General features: G+C 56.7%; 1 protein-coding gene across 7 annotated transcripts in view; it reads left to right on the top strand.

Annotated features, from left to right (window-relative positions):
* The window catches only part of MBP (myelin basic protein), a 106,270-nt gene that overhangs the window by 49,857 nt on the left and 29,910 nt on the right, over nt 1-26,503 (top strand). The window lies entirely within an intron of this gene.

Here is a 26,503-nt window from a genome sequence, read left to right as displayed (position 1 = left end):
GGCGTGTATGCCTGAGCATGGGTGCCCTACATGTGTGCGCGTGTGCACTGTGGGGATGCACACTTGCACATGTGTGTAAGTGTTGATGCGGTAGGAAATACGTCTCTGGCTCAGGGAGTGCTGGTGTTCTGTGAAATTGGGAGTTTCCAAGGCCACTCACCTTCCAGCACTTTCATTAAGATGGCTGCCCACAGAGTTTGCAGCTGCTGGCCCAGTTAGACCACCCTGTCACACGTACTTCTACGTCAGGTGAAACCACAACCAGTCCCTGGGAGAACACCCGACAGCGCTGGCCTCACATGGCTGCCTGGGGCTGAGAGGAGCTGGGCACTGCCAAGCTCTGCAGCCTCGCTCACAGGCCACCCCAGGGCCGGGCAGGGAATCTGCTGTGAGTTCGGCTCCTGGGCTCCCCACAGTGGGCCGCTTGGTGCCGACCTCCCTGGAGATGCACAACACAGCATGATTCCTCCTGCTTCTGAGGCAGCCCGCTAGCCTGTCACCGCGGAGCAGCCCCTGCTAGCTTCTTTCAGGCCTCCTCCTAGCAGGACACTGGGTGTCCCCCATTTTTAACTCTAGAGGAAGAGTTGTGCGATTGTGCCTAGGGTGGGCCCCCACATTCTCCAGCTCCTCTGCACAGGAGAGCACAGCTCAAAAGAAACAGAAGGCAGCGCCAGGGACGTGTCTGGAGGGCAGTGTGGTCCACATGCTGAGGGGGGAACGTATCTGGAGGGCAGTGTGGTCCACATGCTGAGGGGGGACGTGTCTAGAGGGCAGTGTGGTCCACATGCTGAGGGGGGACGTGTCTGGGGGGCAGTGTGGTCCACACGCTGAGGGGGGACGTGTCTGGGGGGCAGTGTGGTCCACATGCTGAGGGGGGAACGTATCTGGAGGGCAGTGTGGTCCACATGCTGAGGGGGGACGTGTCTAGAGGGCAGTGTGGTCCACATGCTGAGGGGGGACGTGTCTGGGGGGCAGTGTGGTCCACATGCTGAGGGGGGACGTGTCTAGAGGGCAGTGTGGTCCACACGCTGAGGGGGGACGTGTCTGGAGGGCAGTGTGGTCCACACGCTGAGGGGGGACGTGTCTGGAGGGCAGTGTGGTCCACACGCTGAGGGGGGACGTGTCTGGAGGGCAGTGTGGTCCACATGCTGAGGGGGGAACGTATCTGGAGGGCAGTGTGGTCCACATGCTGAGGGGGGACGTGTCTAGAGGGCAGTGTGGTCCACATGCTGAGGGGGGACGTGTCTGGGGGGCAGTGTGGTCCACATGCTGAGGGGGCAACGTATCTGGAGGGCAGTGTGGTCCACACGCTGAGGGGGGACGTGTCTAGAGGGCAGTGTGGTCCACATGCTGAGGGGGGACGTGTCTGGGGGGCAGTGTGGTCCACATGCTGAGGGGGGACGTGTCTAGAGGGCAGTGTGGTCCACATGCTGAGGGGGGACGTGTCTAGAGGGCAGTGTGGTCCACACGCTGAGGGGGGACGTGTCTGGAGGGCAGTGTGGTCCACACGCTGAGGGGGGACGTGTCTGGAGGGCAGTGTGGTCCACACGCTGAGGGGGGACGTGTCTGGAGGGCAGTGTGGTCCACACGCTGAGGGGGGACGTGTCTGGAGGGCAGTGTGGTCCACACGCTGAGGGGGGACGTGTCTGGAGGGCAGTGTGGTCCACATGCTGAGGGGGGAACGTATCTGGAGGGCAGTGTGGTCCACATGCTGAGGGGGGACGTGTCTAGAGGGCAGTGTGGTCCACACGCTGAGGGGGGACGTGTCTGGGGGGCAGTGTGGTCCACACGCTGAGGGGGGACGTGTCTAGAGGGCAGTGTGGTCCACACGCTGAGGGGGGACGTGTCTGGAGGGCAGTGTGGTCCACACGCTGAGGGGGGACGTGTCTGGGGGGCAGTGTGGTCCACACGCTGAGGGGGGACGTGTCTGGGGGGCAGTGTGGTCCACACGCTGAGGGGGGACGTGTCTGGAGGGCAGTGTGGTCCACACGCTGAGGGGGGACGTGTCTGGGGGCAGTGTGGTCCACACGCTGAGGGGGGATGTGTCTGGGGGCAGTGTGGTCCACACGCTGAGGGGGGACGTGTCTGGAGAGCAGTGTGGTCCACACGCTGAGGGGGGACGTGTCTGGAGGGCAGTGTGGTCCACACGCTGAGGGGGGACGTGTCTGGAGGGCAGTGTGGTCCACACGCTGAGGGGGGACGTGTCTGGGGGGCAGTGTGGTCCACACGCTGAGGGGGGACGTGTCTAGAGGGCAGTGTGGTCCACACGCTGAGGGGGGACGTGTCTGGGGGCAGTGTGGTCCACACGCTGAGGGGGGACGTGTCTGGGGGCAGTGTGGTCCACACGCTGAGGGGGGACGTGTCTGGAGGGCAGTGTGGTCCACACGCTGAGGGGGGACGTGTCTGGAGGGCAGTGTGGTCCACACGCTGAAGGGGGACGTGTCTGGAGGGCAGTGTGGTCCACACGCTGAGGGGGGACGTGTCTGGGGGCAGTGTGGTCCACACGCTGAGGGGGACGTGTCTGGAGGGCAGTGTGGTCCACACGCTGAGGGGGGACGTGTCTGGGGGGCAGTGTGGTCCACATGCTGAGGGGGGACGTGTCTAGAGGGCAGTGTGGTCCACACGCTGAGGGGGGACGTGTCTGGAGGGCAGTGTGGTCCACACGCTGAGGGGGGACGTGTCTGGAGGGCAGTGTGGTCCACACGCTGAGGGGGGACGTGTCTGGAGGGCAGTGTGGTCCACACGCTGAGGGGGGACGTGTCTGGGGGGCAGTGTGGTCCACACGCTGAGGGGGGACGTGTCTGGGGGCAGTGTGGTCCACACGCTGAGGGGGGACGTGTCTGGAGGGCAGTGTGGTCCACACGCTGAGGGGGGACGTGTCTGGAGGGCAGTGTGGTCCACACGCTGAGGGGGGACGTGTCTGGAGGGCAGTGTGGTCCACACGCTGAGGGGGGACGTGTCTGGAGGGCAGTGTGTTCCACACGCTGAGGGGGGACGTGTCTGGAGGGCAGTGTGGTCCACACACGCTGAGGGGGGACGTGTCTGGGGGGCAGTGTGGTCCACACGCTGAGGGGGGACGTGTCTGGAGAGCAGTGTGGTCTCTCACGCTGAGGGGGGACGTGTCTGGGGGGCAGTGTGGTCCACACGCTGAGGGGGGACGTGTCTGGGGGGCAGTGTGGTCCACACGCTGAGGGGGGACGTGTCTGGGGGGCAGTGTGGTCCACACGCTGAGGGGGGACGTGTCTGGAGGGCAGTGTGGTCCACACGCTGAGGGGGGACGTGTCTGGAGGGCAGTGTGGTCCACACGCTGAGGGGGGACGTGTCTGGGGGGCAGTGTGGTCCACACGCTGAGGGGGGACGTGTCTGGGGGGCAGTGTGGTCCACACGCAGAGGGGGGACGTGTCTGGAGGGCAGTGTGGTCCACACGCTGAGGGGGGACGTGTCTGGGGGGCAGTGTGGTCCACACGCTGAGGGGGGACGTGTCTGGGGGGCAGTGTGGTCCACACGCTGAGGGGGGACGTGTCTGGGGGGCAGTGTGGTCCACACGCTGAGGGGGGACGTGTCTGGGGGGCAGTGTGGTCCACACGCTGAGGGGGGACGTGTCTGGGGGGCAGTGTGGTCCACACGCTGAGGGGGGACGTGTCTGGGGGGCAGTGTGGTCCACACGCTGAGGGGGGACGTGTCTGGGGGCAGTGTGGTCCACACGCTGAGGGGGGACGTGTCTGGGGGGCAGTGTGGTCCACACGCTGAGGGGGGACGTGTCTGGGGGGCAGTGTGGTCCACACGCTGAGGGGGGACGTGTCTGGGGGCAGTGTGGTCCACACGCTGAGGGGGGACGTGTCTGGGGGGCAGTGTGGTCCACACGCTGAGGGGGGACGTGTCTGGGGGGCAGTGTGGTCCACACGCAGAGGGGGGACGTGTCTGGGGGCAGTGTGGTCCACACGCTGAGGGGGGACGTGTCTGGGGGGCAGTGTGGTCCACACGCTGAGGGGGGACGTGTCTGGGGGGCAGTGTGGTCCACACGCTGAGGGGGGACGTGTCTGGGGGGCAGTGTGGTCCACACGCTGAGGGGGGACGTGTCTGGGGGGCAGTGTGGTCCACACGCTGAGGGGGGACGTGTCTGGGGGGCAGTGTGGTCCACACGCTGAGGGGGGACGTGTCTGGGGGGCAGTGTGGTCCACACGCTGAGGGGGGACGTGTCTGGAGGGCAGTGTGGTCCACACGCTGAGGGGGGACGTGTCTGGGGGCAGTGTGGTCCACACGCTGAGGGGGGACGTGTCTGGAGGGCAGTGTGGTCCACACGCAGAGGGGGGACGTGTCTGGGGGGCAGTGTGGTCCACACACGCTGAGGGGGGACGTGTCTGGAGGCAGTGTGGTCCACATGCTGAGGGGGGACGTGTCTGGAGGGCAGTGTGGTCCACACGCTGAGGGGGGACGTGTCTGGAGGGCAGTGTGGTCCACATGCTGAGGGGGGAACGTATCTGGAGGGCAGTGTGGTCCACACGCTGAGGGGGGACGTGTCTAGAGGGCAGTGTGGTCCACACGCTGAGGGGGGACGTGTCTAGAGGGCAGTGTGGTCCACACGCTGAGGGGGGACGTGTCTGGAGGGCAGTGTGGTCCACATGCTGAGGGGGGAACGTATCTGGAGGGCAGTGTGGTCCACACGCTGAGGGGGGACGTGTCTGGAGGGCAGTGTGGTCCACACGCAGAGGGGGGACGTGTCTGGGGGGCAGTGTGGTCCACACACGCTGAGGGGGGACGTGTCTGGAGGACAGTGTGGTCCACACACGCTGAGGGGGGACGTGTCTGGAGGGCAGTGTGGTCCACACGCTGAGGGGGACGTGTCTGGAGGGCAGTGTGGTCCACATGCTGAGGGGGGAACGTATCTGGAGGGCAGTGTGGTCCACACGCTGAGGGGGGACGTGTCTGGGGGGCAGTGTGGTCCACACACGCTGAGGGGGGACGTGTCTGGGGGGCAGTGTGGACCACACGCTGAGGGGGGCGTGTCTGGGGGGCAGTGTGGTCCACACGCTGAGGGGGACGTGTCTGGAGGGCAGTGTGGTCCACACACGCTGAGGGAGTCCTGCTGCCAGCAAGGAGCAAGGCAGTGGCCGGGCCAGGGCCTTCCGGGCCACAGAGCACTCCCCCAGGGAGCCACGGGCTCCTGCCAGCATGCAGCCGAGGACCAGCAGGGCACTCCAGGTGGAGCTGGCCAGCCACTCCTCAGAGCCTGGGCTGTATCCCTGAGGCTCACCCAGAAGGTCGTAGCTGCGGAGCCTAAGTGGGACCTTCCTGTGCTCCTGCTGTAGCAGAGCGTGGCCTTCAAAATGCAGCATGCCACTAAGAGTCACTTAGGGTCAGCAGAGCACAATGGGACAGCTAGAAGATTTCCAGAACAAAGAGGAATACAGACCTCACAATGGCACAAAGAGCAGATGTGATGGGCTTCAGCCAGTGGGAGGGCGGCGTGTCCCAGCCCAGGATGCTCAGAGACCTCCTGGCTCCCGGGGCCCCTCCGGGGACCCGCATTCCCCACCAGGATTCCCTTGATCCTTCCAGCCTGTTGAGTCTCATTCCAATAGGAAAGCACCTCCATCTGTTCTCCACCAGCAAAAGTTACTATTTCTGCTTCTGCCTCCTCCCAGCCTGAATTTGTCACTGGGACCTGGGAGCTGCAGTGTGCCATGGGGTCATCCTTGTTCCTTGAGAACCAAGAGTCTGGACGTGGCATCGTGAAGAAGGACCCCCTTAGAGGCATGCCGACAGTGCAGCGGCTCAGCCTGTCTCCCAGCCAGTCCCTCCTCCACCCCAATTCACTTCCAGGGGGAGCATCTCGGTCATCCGAGGGCTTCGCCCCACTTCATAACTGAGAGCTGGGCATATCCCTGCTTTCTTACCTGAGCCTTGGGCAGTGGCCTCAGTTCCACCAAGGGCTCCTGTGAGTGGAGAGCAGCGTTGAGAAGGAAGCCGAGGCCTGCTGCTCGCGCTCAGGGGCGCGGAGCCTCAGATCAGCACCGACGCCCTGCACGCGCGGCTTTCCTGTTCATGCCACTTGTTTTGATGTACCAAGTGATTATCACCCCGAATCTCTCTGCCCTGCACGGAAGAGCCCTGGGAGAGGTCCATGCACTGGGGGACCTCAGAGGTCAGTGCAGAGGACCTAGCTCAGCCCCTTTCCCGGAGCTTCCCACCTCCACCCTCCTGTCACTGAGGCCTCTGGACCCTGAGCCCCCTCCCTGGAGACCAGATGTCCCCAGCTCTGAAGTGACCACGCATTAGTGTTTACCCACCAGCTAACAAGCTCAGCCACGTCCACAGTGGTGGGTGGACTTTTAAAAAAGAATTATCATGGAGGAAAAGGCAAGTTAGAGATGCCGAGTCACTCACCAGCAAGGGAACACACAGATCCCAATGTGGAGGCTGACTTGCGCTCCCTGACTGCTGTTAAGGCAAGGCTAGATGTGGCGTTCCGGGACCAGATCCTAGGGTGGCACTCCCCTTCCCGGCTGTGCTTCTCTAACAACAGGGGCGGTGCCTAGCTGGGTGAGTTTTACCTATTTTACCTGAAGTTGCCTCCACCTGAAATTTTGTTATTGAAATGGCTTTGAATACTCATCCATGTGCTGTTTTTCTTGGCATCTTCATGAAGAACCAAAGATGCTGTGGGTGAATGGAACCAGCGCTCCCATCACTGGAGCCTGGTCCTGGCGGCCTGTTGGGAGAGGCAGGGCGGCCGGGCTCCCAGGGGGTGGCTCAGGCTGGCCAGGAGGTCAGGCAGCTGCCTGGCTGGGCCCTCCTCACACTGACACTCACACCCCTGCAGTGCCTGGGGAGCTGGGCACCGGAGACGCTGCCCATCTTCAGAAAGCCACCGCTGCCGCAGCCCCAGAGAAACAGCACTGGACCCACACGCTCTTCCACACAGCACTGGACACACGCGCTCTTCCACACAGCACTGGACACACGCGCTCTTCCACACAGCACTGGACACACGCGCTCTTCCACACAGCACTGGACCCACGCGCTCTTTCACACAGCACTGGACCCACGCGCTCTTCCACACAGCACTGGACACACGCGCTCTTCCACACAGCACTGGACACACGCGCTCTTCCACACAGCACTGGACACACGCGCTCTTCCACACAGCACTGGACACACGCGCTCTTCCACACAGCACTGGACACACGCGCTCTTCCACACAGCACTGGACACACGCGCTCTTCCACACAGCACTGGACACACGCGCTCTTCCACACAGCACTGGACACACGCGCTCTTCCACACAGCACTGGACACACGCGCTCTTTCACACAGCACTGGACACACGCGCTCTTTCACACAGCACTGGACACACGCGCTCTTTCACACAGCACTGGACACACGCGCTCTTTCACACAGCACTGGACACACGCGCTCTTTCACACAGCACTGGACACACGCGCTCTTTCACACAGCACTGGACCCACGCGCTCTTTCACACAGCACTGGACCCACGCGCTCTTTCACACAGCACTGGACCCACGCGCTCTTTCACACAGCACTGGACCCACGCGCTCTTTCACACAGCACTGGACCCACGCGCTCTTTCACACAGCACTGGACCCACGCGCTCTTTCACACAGCACTGGACCCACGCGCTCTTTCACACAGCACTGGACCCACGCGCTCTTTCACACAGCACTGGACCCACGCGCTCTTTCACACAGCACTGGACCCACGCGCTCTTTCACACAGCACTGGACCCACGCGCTCTTTCACACAGCACTGGACCCACGCGCTCTTTCACACAGCACTGGACCCACGCGCTCTTTCACACAGCACTGGACACACGCGCTCTTTCACACAGCACTGGACCCACGCGCTCTTTCACACAGCACTGGACCCACGCGCTCTTTCACACAGCACTGGACCCACGCGCTCTTTCACACAGCACTGGACCCACGCGCTCTTTCACACAGCACTGGACCCACGCGCTCTTTCACACAGCACTGGACCCACGCGCTCTTTCACACAGCACTGGACCCACGCGCTCTTTCACACAGCACTGGACCCACGCGCTCTTTCACACAGCACTGGACACACGCGCTCTTTCACACAGCACTGGACACACGCGCTCTTTCACACAGCACTGGACCCACGCGCTCTTTCACACAGCACTGGACCCACGCGCTCTTTCACACAGCACTGGACCCACGCGCTCTTTCACACAGCACTGGACCCACGCGGTCTTTCACACAGCACTGGACCCACGCGGTCTTTCACACAGCACTGGACCCACGCGGTCTTTCACACAGCACTGGACCCACGCGGTCTTTCACACAGCACTGGACCCACGCGGTCTTTCACACAGCACTGGACCCACGCGGTCTTTCACACAGCACTGGACCCACGCGGTCTTTCACACAGCACTGGACCCACGCGCTCTTTCACACAGCACTGGACCCACGCGCTCTTTCACACAGCACTGGACCCACGCGCTCTTTCACACAGCACTGGACCCACGCGCTCTTTCACACAGCACTGGACCCACGCGCTCTTTCACACAGCACTGGACCCACGCGCTCTTTCACACAGCACTGGACCCACGCGCTCTTTCACACAGCACTGGACCCACGCGCTCTTTCACACAGCACTGGACCCACGCGCTCTTTCACACAGCACTGGACACACGCGCTCTTTCACACAGCACTGGACCCACGCGCTCTTTCACACAGCACTGGACCCACGCGCTCTTTCACACAGCACTGGACCCACGCGCTCTTTCACACAGCACTGGACCCACGCGCTCTTTCACACAGCACTGGACACACGCGCTCTTTCACACAGCACTGGACCCACGCGCTCTTTCACACAGCACTGGACCCACGCGCTCTTTCACACAGCACTGGACCCACGCGCTCTTTCACACAGCACTGGACCCACGCGCTCTTTCACACAGCACTGGACCCACGCGCTCTTTCACACAGCACTGGACCCACGCGCTCTTTCACACAGCACTGGACCCACGCGCTCTTTCACACAGCACTGGACCCACGCGCTCTTTCACACAGCACTGGACCCACGCGCTCTTTCACACAGCACTGGACCCACGCGCTCTTTCACACAGCACTGGACCCACGCGCTCTTTCACACAGCACTGGACCCACGCGCTCTTTCACACAGCACTGGACCCACGCGCTCTTTCACACAGCACTGGACCCACGCGCTCTTTCACACAGCACTGGACCCACGCGCTCTTTCACACAGCACTGGACCCACGCGCTCTTTCACACAGCACTGGACCCACGCGCTCTTTCACACAGCACTGGACCCACGCGCTCTTTCACACAGCACTGGACACACGCGCTCTTTCACACAGCACTGGACACACGAGGACACGCCTGCTCACATTCCCAGACTCGCACTCTGACCCACACCCATTGACACATGAGGACACTCCCCCCACACACTCACTCTTCAACACACATTCACACATGAACCCACTCTGTGCAGTCACACACAATCACACATGAACACACCAACACACACTGTAACACGTTCACATATGCACACACTCCCACTCACTCACTCACACACATATTCACACATTAACATGGTCACTCTCTTGCACTCATTTGCATTCACACGATCACACAGACACACACACTGGCACCCGTGGCTCACGCAGCAGCACCTCCGGCCCATGGGTATGTCACCCTGAGACCAGACCTTGCGGGTGCAGCCCTGAGGCTGTGTTGCACTGTGGAGCTGCACCTGTGCAGAAAGCCGCCTCCTCTGAGTCCAGGTGTGAGGTTTCTTTTTATATTTTGAAATAACATGTCCTCGTTCTGCCAATGTTCAGGGAGCCATTTCTTGCCCCCGGCATCACCCACAGGGGCGGTGAGGGGCAGTGATCAGGGACTCTGCGCCCAGCACATGTGGGACTGAGGTTTCCTCTCCCGACCTGGCAGAGCCTCTGTCCTTACTTCTGTATCCGGAGGTGACTCCGCTTGCTGCTGTGGACCGAGCTGTGGTGGGCCTCGGTGCGTGGCCTGCCCGGGCGCAGGTGCTCGTTCTCTTGGGCAGATGCCCAGCAGTGCCTGCTTCCTCCTGTCCCGCTGTGTTCAGGGAAGGGGCTGTTCACGGGAACACTGGTTTCTTTATTATTTGCATTTGGGTGTTTATGAAACGTCCTTCCTAAAAAGGTAAAAGTCCCTTTGACCATGGAATTCACTCCTCCCACACTTGGAGTTGGTGCCATTCTGTGGCTGCAGAGATGGCCTTTCCTGCCCCCCAGTGGCTGGTCCTGGGTGGAAGCCCCCTCGGCCAACCCAGCCGCTCCCCTCCCGTCTTCCAGGCCGCCTCTCCCCATGCAGGGAGGCTGGGGGTCTGGAGATGTTAAGGAGCACAGTAGCAGGATGCCCGCCTGGCTCTGCCTCCCCCAGCCCCACCCCTCACACAGCGGGTCGGTCTGCCAGCCTCACCCATAGCTGCCCAGGCTGGAGGTGCCCAGAGCGGGGTTGTTTGCCAGGAGGACAGTTTGTGCAGCAGCAGTTTGAGAAAGTGACCCACTGATCTCCAGCCACTGCCCAGAAACCAGGCCGACATGCCCGGGCCGGACCCCGACCCTCCTTGCTGCTGGGTGGGTGTCACAGGGCCAGCTGTCTGCAGTCAGGAGCAGGTTCCCAAGGTGGGGGAGAAGAGTGGGCCGAGGACTGAGGCACTCCAGGAAGTTGGATAGCTGGCTCATGAGGCACCGACTTCCATCTCTGAGAATGTTCCAGAACAGCCAAGGTGATGGGCCTGAGTAGACAACACCTCTGACTTCCCGGGACTTGAAGTCCCTCTAGGCTGTCATGTCACCACTGATCAGACCGCATGTGGTCAGCAGTGTGAGCAGGGCTGCGGGCGGCGCCCTCCCTCTGTGTGGTGCCCCACCCTGCCTTCTGCACACAGCACAAACCTCCATCCACCAGGAAGCCACCTCAGAGACGCCAGCCACCTCACCGCTGGCCGCTGGGCCGTCTGTCAACGCCCTGTGCCCCTACACTGCTCTGTGGGGTAAAGCATCCGTGGTGTGCAGGCTCTGTTCTTCTCCTGGCTGCCTGGGGCTATGTCTGAGCAGCTCCCTGTTACTTGGCACTCTTCTTAGCAGAAACAAAATGATGAGATCTGCAGTGGTGATTCTGGTAGTGGCCTTGCTAAAACACGTAGGCACGCGTGTACCAGAGCCCCAGACTGTGTGCTCCACCATCGGCCTCCAGTGAGAGCCGCCTTCAGCACTCCTCCTGGACAGGTGGTGCAAGGGCTGGGTGGCAGGCTCTGCCCAGGTGGGTTGGCAGCTGTGCTCGACCCAAATGACCAGCTCATTGATAATCAGCTGGTGTGTGGACACGTGGTCTGCTGATCTACGTGGAGACAGAGGGGCCTGCAGCAGAGCCTCTGTCCCTTTGCCATTGTCTTGCCCTGATTTCCTCCGAGCAACACAATGTCCCTTTCGTAATGGCCAGCTTAATGCTTGTTTTCCAACAGGTCAGCCTCAGACACAAGAGGTTACTTAGAAAAACCACCCTCAGTCAGAGTATCCAAGATGTCCTGTTATCTATCCACTTATCAGTGTCCCGGGGACCTTGTCACAGACACACTCACACTCACCCACCCACACACCCTCAGAGCCACCCCGCGAGTCCTGTCGAGGACACTCCCAAGAGAAGAGAGTGCAGCTGTCACCTGCACCGCGGTCTCCCCGACAGCGGGTTCCTCTGCGTTTAAGCACTTTGGACCTGACCATTTGCTCACGCAGCAGCGGACTGTGGCCGCTGTGTGCAGGGGGAGTGAGGGGACACCAGGCACAGGGTGGAGACGCTTTACCTGAGCTCATTTTTGTAGGGGACATCTCAGCACTCCCACTGTCTGGTCTCACCTTCTCCTTATCAGGAAAATCCTGTTTTGTTGCCTGGGGATTTTAACAGTTTCACTGAATATTGCTCCACTTGAAAAACTTTGAAGTTATTTTTATCCTTACAAGCGGGCAGGGGCTGACCCCAGCTGGTACGGGGCTGGCACAGCGTGCGCTACCTCGAAGCTGGAGCAGCGATTCTGAAAGACAGACATTGTGTGAGCTCCCTCCGTGGCCGTGCAGACATTTGACACCATTGTCCCCGTGGCATCCAGACCCAGCGAGTGCTGCACACAGACCTGCAACTGTCCCCAAGAAGGGCTGAGACAGCTCTCCTTTACTGAACCGCCCAGTCCTAAATGTGTCAGTTATTTTTTGTATCAGTTATTTTTACATCATGAGCCCACCCACAAAGGAGAGTGAATGTCAGGGGTTACAGTTTGGTTTTACAGGGGTTTTTTTTTTAATGGTAACAAGTGATAAAAGTGCTCTCTGAATACTTTCAGAATAATGGAACTGCTTGTAGAAGTGCGGTAGTTGAAGTTGGTCTTGTGTTGCATCCAAGAGAAGGGAGGCCAACCAGAGCAAGCTCACTTGCAGACTCTCGATCCCTCTTCAGCCAATGAAATTAAAACCAAAAGCACATTTAAAATGCCTGTGTGTCAGGCACAGTTTGTCATCAACATCCGCCTGGCTTCTCACCAAGTGCCTCGAGGCTCTGGCTTCTGAGGGCTCTGTCCCCGGGCCTCGAGCCTCACTTTCCCATGGTTCAGAGCAGCACACAGCTTCTCCTGCAGGGCAGAGAGTAGAGCCCACAGGCCGGGCAGTCCACAGCTTGTCACACCCACTCAGCTCTGCTGCTGAAGCACAAAACAGCCAGGGATAGACTCACCAGCAAGCGATGGTGACTGTTCCAATAAAGCTTTGCTTACAGACACTCAAAGTTGAATCAAGCATTTTTTCATGTGTGATAAAATACCTTTTTTCTGGTCATCTAAGAAGATAACAACCAAAAAAAAAAAAAGATTAATTCTTAGCAGTTGACGGCCAGATTTAGGGCAGGGACACAGTTGCTGACACCTTGTTGATGGTTCCAATACCCCCGTAACCGGTCTGCTCAGTGCAAAGCACAAAAGAAAAACTGGCCACTTATAAAATTTCTTATGTTTAAAAATATTACATGAAAGCTCAAAGCAGCACCATCATATTAAACAGTCGGTGAATAGCACCTTCTTTAAGCACGAGGTAAGCATATGTGCGTGCATGTGTTTGCATGACTCCATCCGTACGGCCCCACACATGTGCTTACACACATGCATCTGTGCACAGCCACTACCCAGGGCTGGAAAGAGAGAGGTAGATCTGGACTCTAATTCCCAGGCACAGTGAAGGGCTGGTATCAAAAGCAGAACACTGACAACGTGGCATCAGAAAGCAGGTTTGCCTCTGCTCCCTGAATGCCGTGGAGCTGGGGTTTCCATCTTGATTTGACTTCAGAGCCCAGTGTCGGGACTCCTTTGCTGCAAGCACCTGTCCTAGCAGGCCCGTTTCTCATGTCTGCAAGCTGAGGTCCTCGAGCCCTCTGGTGCTCATTGGGGTAGCATGGGTGACAGTTTCACCCCTGCTCTGTTGGCTCCTGGTTCTTCCTACAGTCCCTGCAGCATCTGAGAGGCTCAGGGTGCTGTGTTAGCATTGCCAGCAGTGGCTATCTCCTTGCTCATAGGACAAGTCAAGAGGTGGCTCTTCATGGATGATACACATGTGACCTTCTACCGAGGAGAGGACACTTGCCTACATGAGCCAAAGGCTGGTTTCTATGGAGACACAAATGAGGGTTATGTCAGGGACAGAAGCCTATTTTGAACTGAGAAAAATGGCACTTAGTGAAAATTGAATTGTCTTACTTATTCAGAAATATGCACTGAGCATTTACCATGCACACAACCTTGCCGTAGTGGAGAGGCTGACGTGAGTCTAGGGCTCCTGGTGGTGATGTGGGGATTGACAGAGAATGCAGTGTGGCAGAGAATGCATTGCAGAGTTCCAGGACTTAGCGGGTGTCAGTCACTGCAGATGCCCGTAGGATGGGCACCAGGTAGGCGCCCAGGGTGTGTAAGAGCTGGCATCTGAGCAAGCCACGGGAACCAGGGCCGAGCCTGAACATGCTGGCAGGTCTCCAGGGAAAGTGCGCTGCCGAGGGAGAGTCAAGGATGCTGCGTCCTGCAGCCCTGTAGCAAAGCCTTGCAGGAACATTTCCCTGCAGCTCAACAACGGAGCAGGATTCACTCCAAAGAGCAGCTTTGAACATGGGCAATGCACCAGCGTTTCGGGAAACACATTTTGGGAAAAGCTGACAGAAAGCTGAGCAGACATGAGGCGCTAGGGGGCTTGGTGGAAAGAGGATATGGCAGAAGCTGGGGTCCCTGGAACCTGCCATGGAGACAAGGGGTGTCCCTGGCCAGCACCGTCACAGCAGAGGGGTCTGAGTGAGCAGAGTGCTTGAAGCAAGCCGCTGATCTGCCAGCGTGGTAGCCATCAGAGGCCTTGGCAAGGTCTCCTAGTGTCATCAGCAATGGTGGCTCAGGGCCACCCATCCCGTGGGGGCAGAGGCAGTGACAGGTGTATAAATGGGGGCGCGCATGAAGACAGCAGCCACAGAATGTTCCTGGCATCCGTCAGTGGGCCCTGCTCACTGTGGGTGAGACAGAGGAGCCCCCTGTTAGCTGCTGGGGCCACTGTGACAGTGGACACAGCTGGAAGGACAAAGCAACTGGTGCACATCATCTCTCAGTTACAGCGTCGCAAATGCAGGTGCCCAGGCGCCTGCAGGCCACACGTCCTGGAGGCCCGGGACAGGCTGCCCACCTTCTGTGGGTCCGGGAGGCGTCCTCCCTGTGTGTCTCTGTCCAGGCTTCCTTCTTTCTACAAGGACTCCTGTCACTGAATGGGGCTCTCGCTGGTCCATATAAAGGCGTTTTCACTAGTCCACCTGCCCGGGCCCTGTGTGCCCCCAGCCTGGGTGAGCGGAGCTCTGGGGAGATGCCACCACCCACGACAGGCAGTCTAGATGCTCGCTTTCTCAGGGGAAGGGCCCAGCAGCCAATGTCAAATTTCCTTAAGGAAATAGTGATGGGATCCTGGGGCCGGTGGACTTACAGCCTGGCAAAGAGGGAAATGTCTTCAGGGCGGGAGGGTGCCTGTGGACCCAGATCCTGCCTTCGTCTCTGGTGACAGTGGCTGCAGAGGTGACCGAGGTAGGATCTCAGGGGCTGGGGCAAGCCCGGGGTAGGACACTGTTCTGGTGGGCAGCATGTGATGGCCTAGCTCTCCATCGAAACAGTGTCCTGAGAAGCGCTGGGGTTAAAGGTGGGCACCTGGTAGGCCAGAGGGAAAATGGCAAGACGGTTGGCCCCAAGGATGAGGACCGGGAAGGCAAGTGGACGGCTCTAGAGAGCGATTGCCCAGGTCAGAAGCCCAGCCACCGACTGCAGGCAGAGGTCAGAGGCAGTGGAATCAGGGTGCAGGAACGAGAGGAGGCAAGGCCAGAGAGTGAGACGTGGGCTCTCCATGCATCGCAGGAGAGGGGGGCAGGTCCAAATGGAGACAGAGCTCAGGAGGGGGAAGGTGGGGCAGGAGATGTCCAGGGTCACTGGCCTAGGAGGTGAGTGACCATCACGGACATGCAGGACACAAGGAGTACTGGCACCGGCCACTCACTTCCTTTAGGGCATGGGGGGCAGAGGCCCCAGGCCGTGGAGCTCACTTGACTAAGTGCCAGAGCTGGACGGCGGGGCCTGGAGGGGTGAGTCCACGGAAAAGGCCTCAAAGCGGAGAAAGAAGGACAGAGCCCTCCAGCCGGCACCAGTGGACGAGCATTGCCTGAGGAGGCACGTCCCCACTGACCCTGGGGAGGGGCAGGAGGGCAGCCAGAGCCCAGGCAGTGGGGTCAGGATTCTTCCAGCCCCTTCCACGACGTGTCACCTGTCAGTCAGGACACAGACAGGGGCCACATGGCCTTCCCTCAATGACGCAGGGCACAGAACGTGGCTGGAGGGTCCTTCCCACTCAGTGTGACAGAGACAAAGGGTCGCAGTGGGCCCAGGGGAAGAAGGACGTGAGCACGGGGTGGGGCCGCTCACCAGCTTGCCCGAACAAAGCCTCTGCAAAGATCTGCTGTGGCCGTCACACGGGTGGCTCTTGGATGGCGGCAGCTGCTTTATGGCAACTTTAATGTCTGGTTTTTCAGTAGAAAGGGAAATCGTAAGCTCAGAGGGGCAGTCCAGTATCTCCTCTCGCAATTCTGTTAAGTACTTTTATGCATTAAGATTTTTATGTGTAAAAACCATCTCAGTAATCTAAAAGGGGTGCCTGGACCCCGGATGGTTACATCAGAACTGCATGTGAATGTGGGATGAGTGGGTGGGTAGATGTGTGGACAGATGGACGCATAGATATGGGTAGGGGTGTGGGTGGATGGATGGACAGGTGGATGGATGGACACATGGACTCAGATGTGGGTAGGTGGGTGGATGGACGGGCGAATAGGTGAATGGGTGGGTGGATGGGTGCTGGCAGGATGAATGGGTGTATGCATAGATCTGAGTATGTGGATGGGTGGGTGGATGGATGGACAGATGGACTCAGATGTGGGTAGGTGGGTGGCTGGATGCGTGGATGGAGGCATGCATGCATAGATGTGGGTGGATGGGTGGGTAGGTGAATGAATAGGTGGTCAGTGGATGGGTGGGTGAAAAGATGTGGTGGGTGGATGGGACGATGGGTGGGTGGGTGGGTGGCAGGGGAGGTTGGAAGATGAACAGTTTCTCATTCCTATGGACAAGGCCTTTCCAGACAGGGTTTATAATATCAGTAAGAGCAGCAGCCCGAGGCGTGACCGCATGTTCCCAGGCACACTCCTTGGGACAGCACAGCAGGGGCCCAGCTACTCACTGTGCACAGGAGGCAGCCAAGCCTCAAAGAGCTTGAATTACATGTTCAAGGTCACGTAGCAGGTGGTAGAAACAAGAATGAGGTCCTTGCCTCTGACCCCTGACCTTTGCCTCATGAGTTCACATTCAGTTGAGCTCAACTTGTATTTATAAAGCCCCAGCTCTGGAAAATCAGCCAAGAGCTGAATGATTTTAGGACTGACTTCAGCTGGTGTCCTCCCTGGAGAAGAGCAGTCTGTGGCAGAGCCTCTGATGCTGCTGTGTTGGGGACCTCAGCTGCTCTGGGCCCAGCCCTTGTCCATGTGGTCACAGTGAGCACCACCTGGGCTTGCACATGGAGCCGGTCCTGTGTGAACATCGGGCTCCTTTTCAATTTCCTGTCTCTACACCACTCAGGTTAGGAACGCAGGACAGAGGGTCTTCTGCCCCCGCTGGGCAGTAAGGAAAGAGCTGCTGGGTGGAATGCAGGCCTACAGCGGTCCCCAGCCCTGAAGAGCCCTGTTGCGGCCCTTGCCCGAGGCTCCCTGGGCACACTGACTGCCTCTCCTGTGACCCCTTGCCTGCAGTGGGAGGGCCCCGGGTGAGCTATTTAGAGCAAATAAAAACTATAAGTTTTGGGCACACAAAGGAGGCCTTGCTGTGAGATGGGTGGGTGGATAAGATCTGCTTGTGGCAATGTTTTAAAGGAGTCTCTGCGGGTAGCTGGGCGGGCGGCCACATGCTTCTCATAGATGCAGAATTTCTGCCACAGCAAGTCCGCAGGCCATACCATGGCGCTTTTGTTTCCCGGGCGCTCCCTGGTGACCCTGAGCGCGGCATCCAGCGGCAGAAGTATTCCACAGATGAGAAGGGTTCTCTCAGCCTGGGCCCACACACCCAGATTCCACAGCTCCTCTACAGGCTGGCTGCGTCCCAAGGGAGCAGGCGGCTGGAGGCACACAGGTGCCCAGGGCACATAACCCTGCTGCCCAGGCCAGCAGTGTCCTTACAGGAGGCAAGAGCTCAGGCCAGCGCCCTGAGGTGAGATCACAGGGCACACAGGAGGCAACACAGGAGACACTCGGTGGTCATGACCCGGGCACTAGACATGTCACCTCAGCCCATTGGGCCAGCGAGCCACACACCAGACAATCGCCACAGACAGGGACACTGGTCCCCTTGGGGCTGGAGTGTTTCCTTCCTCTACAGCTTTTCAAGAAAGTAGGGCCAGAAGCTCTTCTGCTATATAATGCCTCCCAGCACACAGGACACCTTCTTTATAGGAGAGGGACCTACAGATTCTCTCCAACTGGGGGGTGACCTGTTCATACCTTGAAACAAGAATCCCCAGGCCACGGCTCTGAGCAGAAGGAGCATCTCCACTTCTTTCTTCTTTAGCTTTCCTTGGTATTTTTCTGAAACCTATGCAGTGGGGGAGTACAAGGCCGTGTCTGCAGAAGGGAGCCGGTATCCAGAGCGTCACTGAGGGGCTGCAGGCCTGGCCATGCCGGGAACACCCGGGGCAGGTGGTGTGCTCACAGGCTCTGGGGTTCATTTGCTCACCTGCAAAGCTGTTGCAGGTAAGATTCCAAGCAGCATCTTCCCACCAACAGAAGCAAATTGGGAGTTGAAGTTTAGGAAGACCATAGAAGGTTACTGCCTTACTTCAGGGAAGCCTGCTGGATTCTCATCTTGGTTTTCTTAGCTCATAGGAAGCATCACGTTCTCTTGATTTTTTTAAAAATAGGCTCTCTTTTGCGATGGTTGGAGTATTGATAACTTTTCTTTAGCTCCCTCAAACTATATCTGCATCTCCTAAGAGCCCCCCTCTTCTGCTCAGGCACTAGGTTCAAGGATTTGAACTTGGGAGGTACAGATTCTTTCTTGGCCATGACAACTGGTCCCCATAAGGGGAGACTTGAAATAGGGGTCACCCTGTGGCATAGGTCAGAGGGTGGCTTCCATAGCCTCAGAAATCTTTGACACACTATCTGATGAGAAATAGGGAAGAACAGAAACGTTTTAAAAGCCTGAGCTTAAAAATACCAAATCATTGGGCTGGGGATGTGGTTCAAGCGGTAGCGCGCTCGCCTGGCATGCGTGTGGCCCGGGTTCGATTCTCAGCACCACATACAAACAAAGATGTTGTGTCCGCCGAGAACTAAAAAATATAAATAAATGTTAAAATTCTCTCTCTCATCTCTCTCTCTCTCTCTCTCTCTCTCTCTCTCTCTCTCTCTCTCTCTCTTAAAAAAAAACACCAAATTATTAAAAATTCTCGATTTACTCCATGTGGGCTTCTTTAAGTTACAGCCAGGGATTACTCTGAACAGTGATGGAAACTGGCATATTCTGGCATGTTTGGATATGTGGATTTATTTGGGGAATACTTTCTAAAGAGGCTGTAAGCTAGATGACAAGATTTTGAATCAATGTAAGAGAGAGTTGTTCAGAATACCCACCCAACATGGCCACTCAGCTCCTCTGGATTCCACCACTATGTGTGGATCTGCAAAGAAAGCCACTCCGTGTCCAGTACCTTGTGAAGGTCCTGCTGACCTCAGAGGAGGCTGCGCTCCCCAGAGTGCCTTCCACACCAAGTCCCCATGCAAACAGTGCCACCTGCCTCAGGTCTCCCTGGAGGGCACCATGTGGCAAGATTGCCCAACTGGGAAATAAGGGACAGATGGCAGTGTGACCTCCTGCCCCCTGAGCCTGCTAACTCCTGCCTGAGCTTCTGGGAGGCCGAGTGTCTTGTCACTTCTGTGTTAACTCAGTGAACTCCAAAATCTCCTTAGACAGGCATCTGGACCCAAGGCCCAAAGAAGATAATCAGGAAGGTCACTTGGGATGGCCTCTTGTGGGAATGCTGAACTGGCATCTGGGCACTGTGGGTCAGCTCTCCCAAAAGGAAGTCATGTGGACGTGAAGCTGGGGTCCCTGATTCTTGGGTGGAGACCCATCAAGTCAGTGTCGTTGTGACTGTGTGTGTCTCCGTGCAATCATGTGCTGTGTGCGTGGTGATTTCACGGGAACTCAAAACACCCAAATGTACTCAAGACTGTAAACTTAGACGCGCCACCAAAACAGATGAAAAGCCGGGGAGAAAGCCATGCGTCTGTTCTTAGACTGATCCCTCCAAACTGATTTTATTTCTGTCAAAATATCTGAGGATGTCATGTGGGAGACAATATGTGTGGAAAGTGGTTTCCAAGAGGCCCACTGAGGAATTTCTTTAGTGACCTGCAGAAAAATTACAAGTGCTAGTCCCAGAAGCGTCCCTGTGGTCTCTGGGGCTTGGAATGTTCCAGAGGGTCAGGGAGTGCAAGCCGGATGTCCCCTCCAAGTGAGACCTGAGGCTTCCTCAGGCTTTCCCCAGCCCCAGCCTGCCCAGAGTCACTGGCAGGTCTGATTTGGCCACCTCCAGCTTGGTGGCCCCCAGAAGGCTGTGTGGCAGATGCATCTTCTGGCAGGCAGGTCAGAAGTGACCCCTAGTGTGACCTTCATGAAGCTAAATCCATCCCTCAGCCTTATCCTGAGAGACTCCCATACCTCCTATTGCGCTCGCTTGTCCTCTCTCTCTCTCTCTTTCTCTCTACACACACACACACACACACACAGCGTCACAGGACTGGTGTGGTAGTTATAGATCTATTCTTGGCTGGCCATTTCCTGAGTTCTTGCTACTTTGTGGGTCTGAGAGCCCCATTTGGATGAGAATGTGCCTGTAAGTGGACCAGCCAAGGTGCCCGTCCTGTAGGCTGAGCCCCTGCCGCGTGTCTGCAGAGTTCACCTGCAGAAAGCCTCAGGTCCCTGACAGCAAAACGCCCACCACTTGCTGAAGTCTGACTGGCCCTGAATGTGACGTTTCACTGGACTTTCCTACTGACGTTGAATTTGGATGATCTAGGTCTGACGTCTTTGATCTCTAATCATAGAAGAAAAACGACAGGGTCACATCTCTCTGCAGAAGCCCTGCTCCAGTTAAATGTGGCAACACAAGTCTCATCCAGGGAGGTTTCCCCACCGGGTCGTCCGGCTTGGCCAGCAGTACAGCGTGCTCTGGTGTTACAGGACAGTTCATATTCCTGTGGGCCTGAAAACCACGGGAAGTTTGCACAAAACTGCAAACCCAGGAGGAACAGTGTGACCTGCCCCCTCCCAGTGTGCAGGACCTGGCCCCCTGTGGCCTCACACTCCTCCTCCAGGCAGGTGAGAGCCGCTGCCCACAGGCCCTCAGGTGGAAAGGCCCCAAGTTCAGGCCTCCATCATGTGTGACAGGTGGGCAGCAGCCCTGAAGAGGAGGCAGCATGGCCTGCCGGACAAAAGGCCTGCAGACCTGACCAGGAGGAGGCAGAGGCTCTGGTGTCTCCGCAGCTGCAGCCTCCCCGCAAGGCCTGCCCTCGGGACGGCTCTGGGCTCCCGTGCGCCATGGAAGGGGCCCTGGTTAGCCCGAGAACAGAGGACCTTTGCCACTGCACCCCGCCTGCCATCAACCAGGCAGCACGAATTCTGCCCTGCTAGGCCTGGGTGTGCCTAGGAACCTGCACCACACTCACACACACACACACACGCACACACACGCGCGCACACACACTCACACACACACACAACACACACGCCCACACATGCCCACTTGGCTTTGATGAAAGCCATTCATGGGCTGCGATTTCTATGGAGACGACTGAATAGAGAATAAGAAATACGCTCTAGGTTACAAAAACGTATTTGAATATAGGACGGGATTCATTGTGTCACCACAACTTCACTGGAGGTTGTCATGGATGTCGTTTTCTGGTCATAGCATGCTGAGGGCTGAGTGGCTGTGTTCTAAACAAGCACCGGAGTTATTGTGGTGTGTTTCCAGATGACTCCAGGGAAATGTCGGATGGACAGACTGTCGGGATAGAATGTGTGGGGTTCCTGAGCTGGCGCTGGGTTGAACGTCACTTGTGGATTCTGCCAAGGACAGCACTGTAAACTGTAACCAGAGGGGCAGGGAGGCCGGCAAGCAGGTGTCTGTGTGCACAGGCCACGGAGTGCACACAGGCTTTCTGCTGTTGGCCAGCTACAGGGGACACTGGATGAGCTCTCCTGTCAGGACTGGTGACTGCCTTCGCCTCCTGGCCACCCTCATGTAGTTGTCATCTGGAATGTGTGGCTGTCACTTGTCTGCAGCTACTTTTACCCTGAGGTGCAAAGCCTTGCGCCGGTTCAGGCCAGTTCAGGGTGCAGAAGGGCCAGGTGTGAGGCGACCACAGTGGGCAGTGGCCCACAGTCTCCAGACGTGGAGAGGACGGGAGTAGCATCAGCCCTGTGTGGCTTTGCCAGGTCTCGGTTTCCACAGGTGGATGAAAGGGCCAACAGAGCCGCCTGCTTCACAGGTCGTTGGAAAGGCAGAGAAGACACCCCACGAGGATTTCTCTCACTTTCTGTGGACAGCAGCAGCTACAGGCGACACTGGATGAAAACGTCAAGCCAGACAGTAGTGTGCTGTTTCTGAGAGGGACTTTAAGAGATTAGAATGTAGCTACACCTTCCCATGCATGAACACAGGTTCTCCTGGCTCAGACTCACCTAAGGATATCGCAGGCTACCAGAGGATAGAGGTCAGCCTCAGGGGCCCTTCCCTGGCATCCTCTACAGACCCCTGGTCCTTGCCACACCCATTTCTTTTGCTTTGGGCTTGGTTTGCTCCCCACAGACGGCTCGGCACATGTGTACTAAAGGCCTTGTGGAAATCTGTGCCACGCCACAGATCATTTTTCAAACGAGCGACGAGTTCAGATGCTGCATTCAGGTGTGCGGTTTGAGAAGGGGCGTGGCTGGTTCCTTTGCTGACGCTGCAGAGCTTTGCTGAATCGTCTTGTCTAGAGTATCACAAAGGCTCTGCGTGGACATAAAGAATCACACAGCTGAAGTGCATTGTTAAACCAGGGCGTTTTAGACTACAGGTATAGAGACTAGAGATTTAGGAAAAATTCTCACTTAAAAATGAACATAAATAAAACCACAAATTAACTGCCAGCAGCCGATCTCCAAGCTCTTCTGGAAGAAGACTTGGGCCCCTTTTACTTCCTTTGGAGAAGGCTCCAGGAAGCACCAGCATCTTCCACTACCAACAGTAAGTACCTGCTGGCTTCCATCAAGGTCCCAGCACTGTGCTGGACATTGCATTGCTCCTGTCCCCAGAGAGGTGGTCACCGAACCAGGGAGAATAGGTGAGCAAACCGGGAGCCACTCCAAGGAAACAGCAATCACTGCAGCACTGACCGCAAGATAAGGCACGTCCAGAGGGGTGTGGTCAGGCTGCCCAGGATGGGCCAGCACAGGGCCAGGACGCAGGCCATAATGGGCTTTGGCTGGCATGGCCCATGCTGGCACTGGTTAGAGAACCAGGGAAGAATAGGAGGAGCCTGTCCTGGATGGGCGAGGGAGCCGAGCAAGGGGGCCAGGCCAGGCGCCGCGCTGCGGCCTTCCCCTGCAAAGCCCGAGGGGACCCTCCCATCTGTTGATGGCTGAAGGGAACCTGAGGGCAGGGAGCCGCCACCCTGCTGCAGCAGAAGCCCAGCACAGGCGGCGAAGGCAGGAAGGACGAAGGTGTGGTCTGTTGAGAAGCGCTGAGAACTGGCCTAGGTCCCCATGGGCTCTGCCTCTCCTGTGGCCCTGCTGAAGGCCAGGACGCTTCCCCCAGCTGGGGTCCTCCTATCTAGAGGACTGGGGTGTGTTCTTCTTTAAAGAAGTTTTCCTGTGATTGTAGGATTTGGTCAATCCTACGGGAAATAGGAGCACCTCTTCAGGTAAAATCAGATCTGCGTGTTCCACTGGTTTTTGTAATAAATGCTCTGTTCCATAAATAACATCTAAATAATAGTCTTCGGGAGCCTCAATGTGTAAACGGAGGCATTTCAATGCTACTTGTCCCAAAACTGTCGCACGTCCACAGATTTAGACTTCACATCACACTTCTTACCGCTGGGAGAAACTACTTTGGGAAATAAATGGCTTCTCTGTGCCTCACAAATAACTGTGTTCAGGGACACAAAGCCCAACTGTTGTGAAAACATTAGTATTCAGATGCTCTTGTGTTTGGTTAATGCATTTAATTGTGCACAGTATAGCTGTTGTTTTCCTTTCATATTTGCATTAATTTATATCAGCCACGGAGGATGAAGTTCAGCTACAAGAGCAGGCTCTTTAGTTACTTCTGCTGCTCCTGCAACCCATAAATCAGCACGGCGCCCCTGCAGAGGCCCCAGCTTTGTATCAACCCCAGTGTTCTTTATGTTGCTTCCTCAAACATCACAGTGCAATGGTGCATTTAGAACTATGTTCTCGTGTAGTTGAATTCAGCCAGTGGTCCTGAAGGAGAGCTGCACCCACCTGCCCTGTCTTCCCACACTCCTCCTGACTTGGGGGCCTCTGTCAAAGGTGTCTGGCGTGGCCAGCGTGGACACTCCGGACAGCTCTACATACTATCTTAGGGTCTTGGATAAGACCACAGGGATCCCAGTTCCTCCTTGGCCTTACACTCTGTCACTGGCAAACATTGATCATTGAGGATGGGAGTGACTCTGCTTGAGAAACAGGTCCTGTATCTGTGGCATGGATCAGCTTTATCAACTATATGGCCAATATCATGGGGCAGTTTCTCAACCCATGTGACTCTGAGGAAAGAGTGTGAAGTCCTTTTCCTTTGGTATAGATATATTATACACACGTTGGTTTTCAGAGGGAGTATGTGTTACAGTTATACAAACTTCCACAATGTACACAGCAAACAAACTCCCGGCCCTCATGGGCTACTGTCCCCAGAGCTGATGGCCTGTCTTCTTCCTGGCCCCAAATGAGACCTGAGCAGAGAAGGAGAATGGGTCCCTGCTCAGGCAATAGAAAGGCAGGACATGGTGGTTAGACCCAGAGCCCTTGCAGGAGTGGCTAGTGCCTTGGAGTCAGTCCTGGTGGCCCCGTGTGCCATTTTTCTTACACAGTCCCCTGAGGTCAGCAGCCTGGGAGACCAGCAGCTCTACTGCTGTGAAGCCGTGGCTTGCTCTGTGGAGATTCTGCAGAACTGCAGATGAGGCAGCAGGAAGCCCGGGTGTACAACAACAGGAATTCATTCTCTCCAAGGGTAGAGGCTGAAAGTCCCCCACCAAGGTGTCTGCAGGCTCAGGGGCAGTCATGCCTTCGGGCGGTGCCGGAGTTCCTTGGCGTCCATGGCTGTGGCTGTGCAACTCAGCCCACATTTCTCTCCTGTGCATCAATGTCTCTGTGCTCAAATTGCCCTCTCAAAAGGACACCAGTCATCAGTTACAGTATGACCTCATCTTTATCGAATTAGATCGGCAACAACTATTTCCAAATAAAGTCACACTCGTGGGTAGGAGAGTTAGGACATGGATAAGTCATTGTAGGGGACACCATCCAATTGGAAACATATATTTTCATCTGATTCCCCCACCAACATGTAAACTTCAGAGTTGGGGCTGGGGCTCAGTGGTAGAGCGCTTGCCTCACATGTGGTTTCAATCCTCAGCACCAAATAAAGATAAATAAAACAAAATAAAGGTATTGTGTCCATCTACAACTAAAAAAATAAAGAAAGAAAAATAAACTTCATGAGCACAAGGACCATGTCTTATTTATCACTGTAACTGAAACATCTAGAGCAATGCATTACAGTTTTTAGGTGCTCAATAAATGATGGGTGGATGGATGGATGGACAGGTGGATAAATGAATGGAGGATGAATGAGTGAGTAGATGAGTTGGGAACTATCAGTAGTAGATGGGTGGATGGATGAATAAATGAATGAACAGGTGAGTGAGTATTTGGATGTTGGATGGATGGATGGATGGATGGGAGGATAGATGGGAGGATGAATAGGTGGGTGAGTGAATGAATGATGAGTTGAATAACATCAGTGGATGAATACATGGAACAGATGGTATTATAGGAAAGTGTAGGTGAATTCACATTTAGTCCAGGTAAGTAGTAAGTTGGGGGGATTAACAAAATGATTTACTAATTTACAATAACTTGAGATCAAAAAAGATTCATTCCATTCTTGAGAGAAATGGCTATTTTTTGTTGAAAGCTATGAGATGGTAGCATACATCATGAAATAGCCCATTCCCACATCGAACATTCTAATTGTTGCTGCTTACAGAAGAGAAGCCAATCAAAATGTCCTGAATAAGCAGTTCTCTAATGCTAGAGGCTCCTGTGGAATCTGGGAATGGAAAAACTCTAAATGCCCTGTTTCTTAAAGGCATGAATTGCAAAAAGATGTGGGAAGTTCCATTTTTACCAAGAACATTAAAAACACCTTTTGTCAAATAGAAGCTCCCAGCATGCTGAGCTTCTGCACCCGTGGCCTTGGAGACAACAAACGTCCTGTTGGGTGCCTGCACTCCTGGGCTCTCCAGGTGCTGTGCACAGTGCTGGGGGCAGTTCTGACATGACTGCTGTGCCTGCTCAGACACCTCGCTAGGAAGCACTGGTGTGTCTTATCCAGATGCCAAACCATGAGCCACCAGGTAACCCCAGGGCCTCCTGCAAAACCAGAGCTGCCCAAGGTGCTCGGTGCAGGCCGGTCTCTGCCAGAGGCAGTCTGTGGCTGCCATGTGGCTTCATGGGCAGTGCACATGCTCTGGGTTTTATAGGAGACAGCTAGTTCAAGACCCCTGGAAGA

This window comes from Spermophilus citellus (genome assembly GCF_964194105.1).
Source record: "Spermophilus citellus genome assembly, chromosome: 12".
NCBI lineage: Eukaryota > Metazoa > Chordata > Mammalia > Rodentia > Sciuridae > Spermophilus > Spermophilus citellus.
The sequence above is the reverse complement of the archived record's forward strand: the minus strand, read 5'-3'. Positions and strand labels throughout refer to the sequence as shown.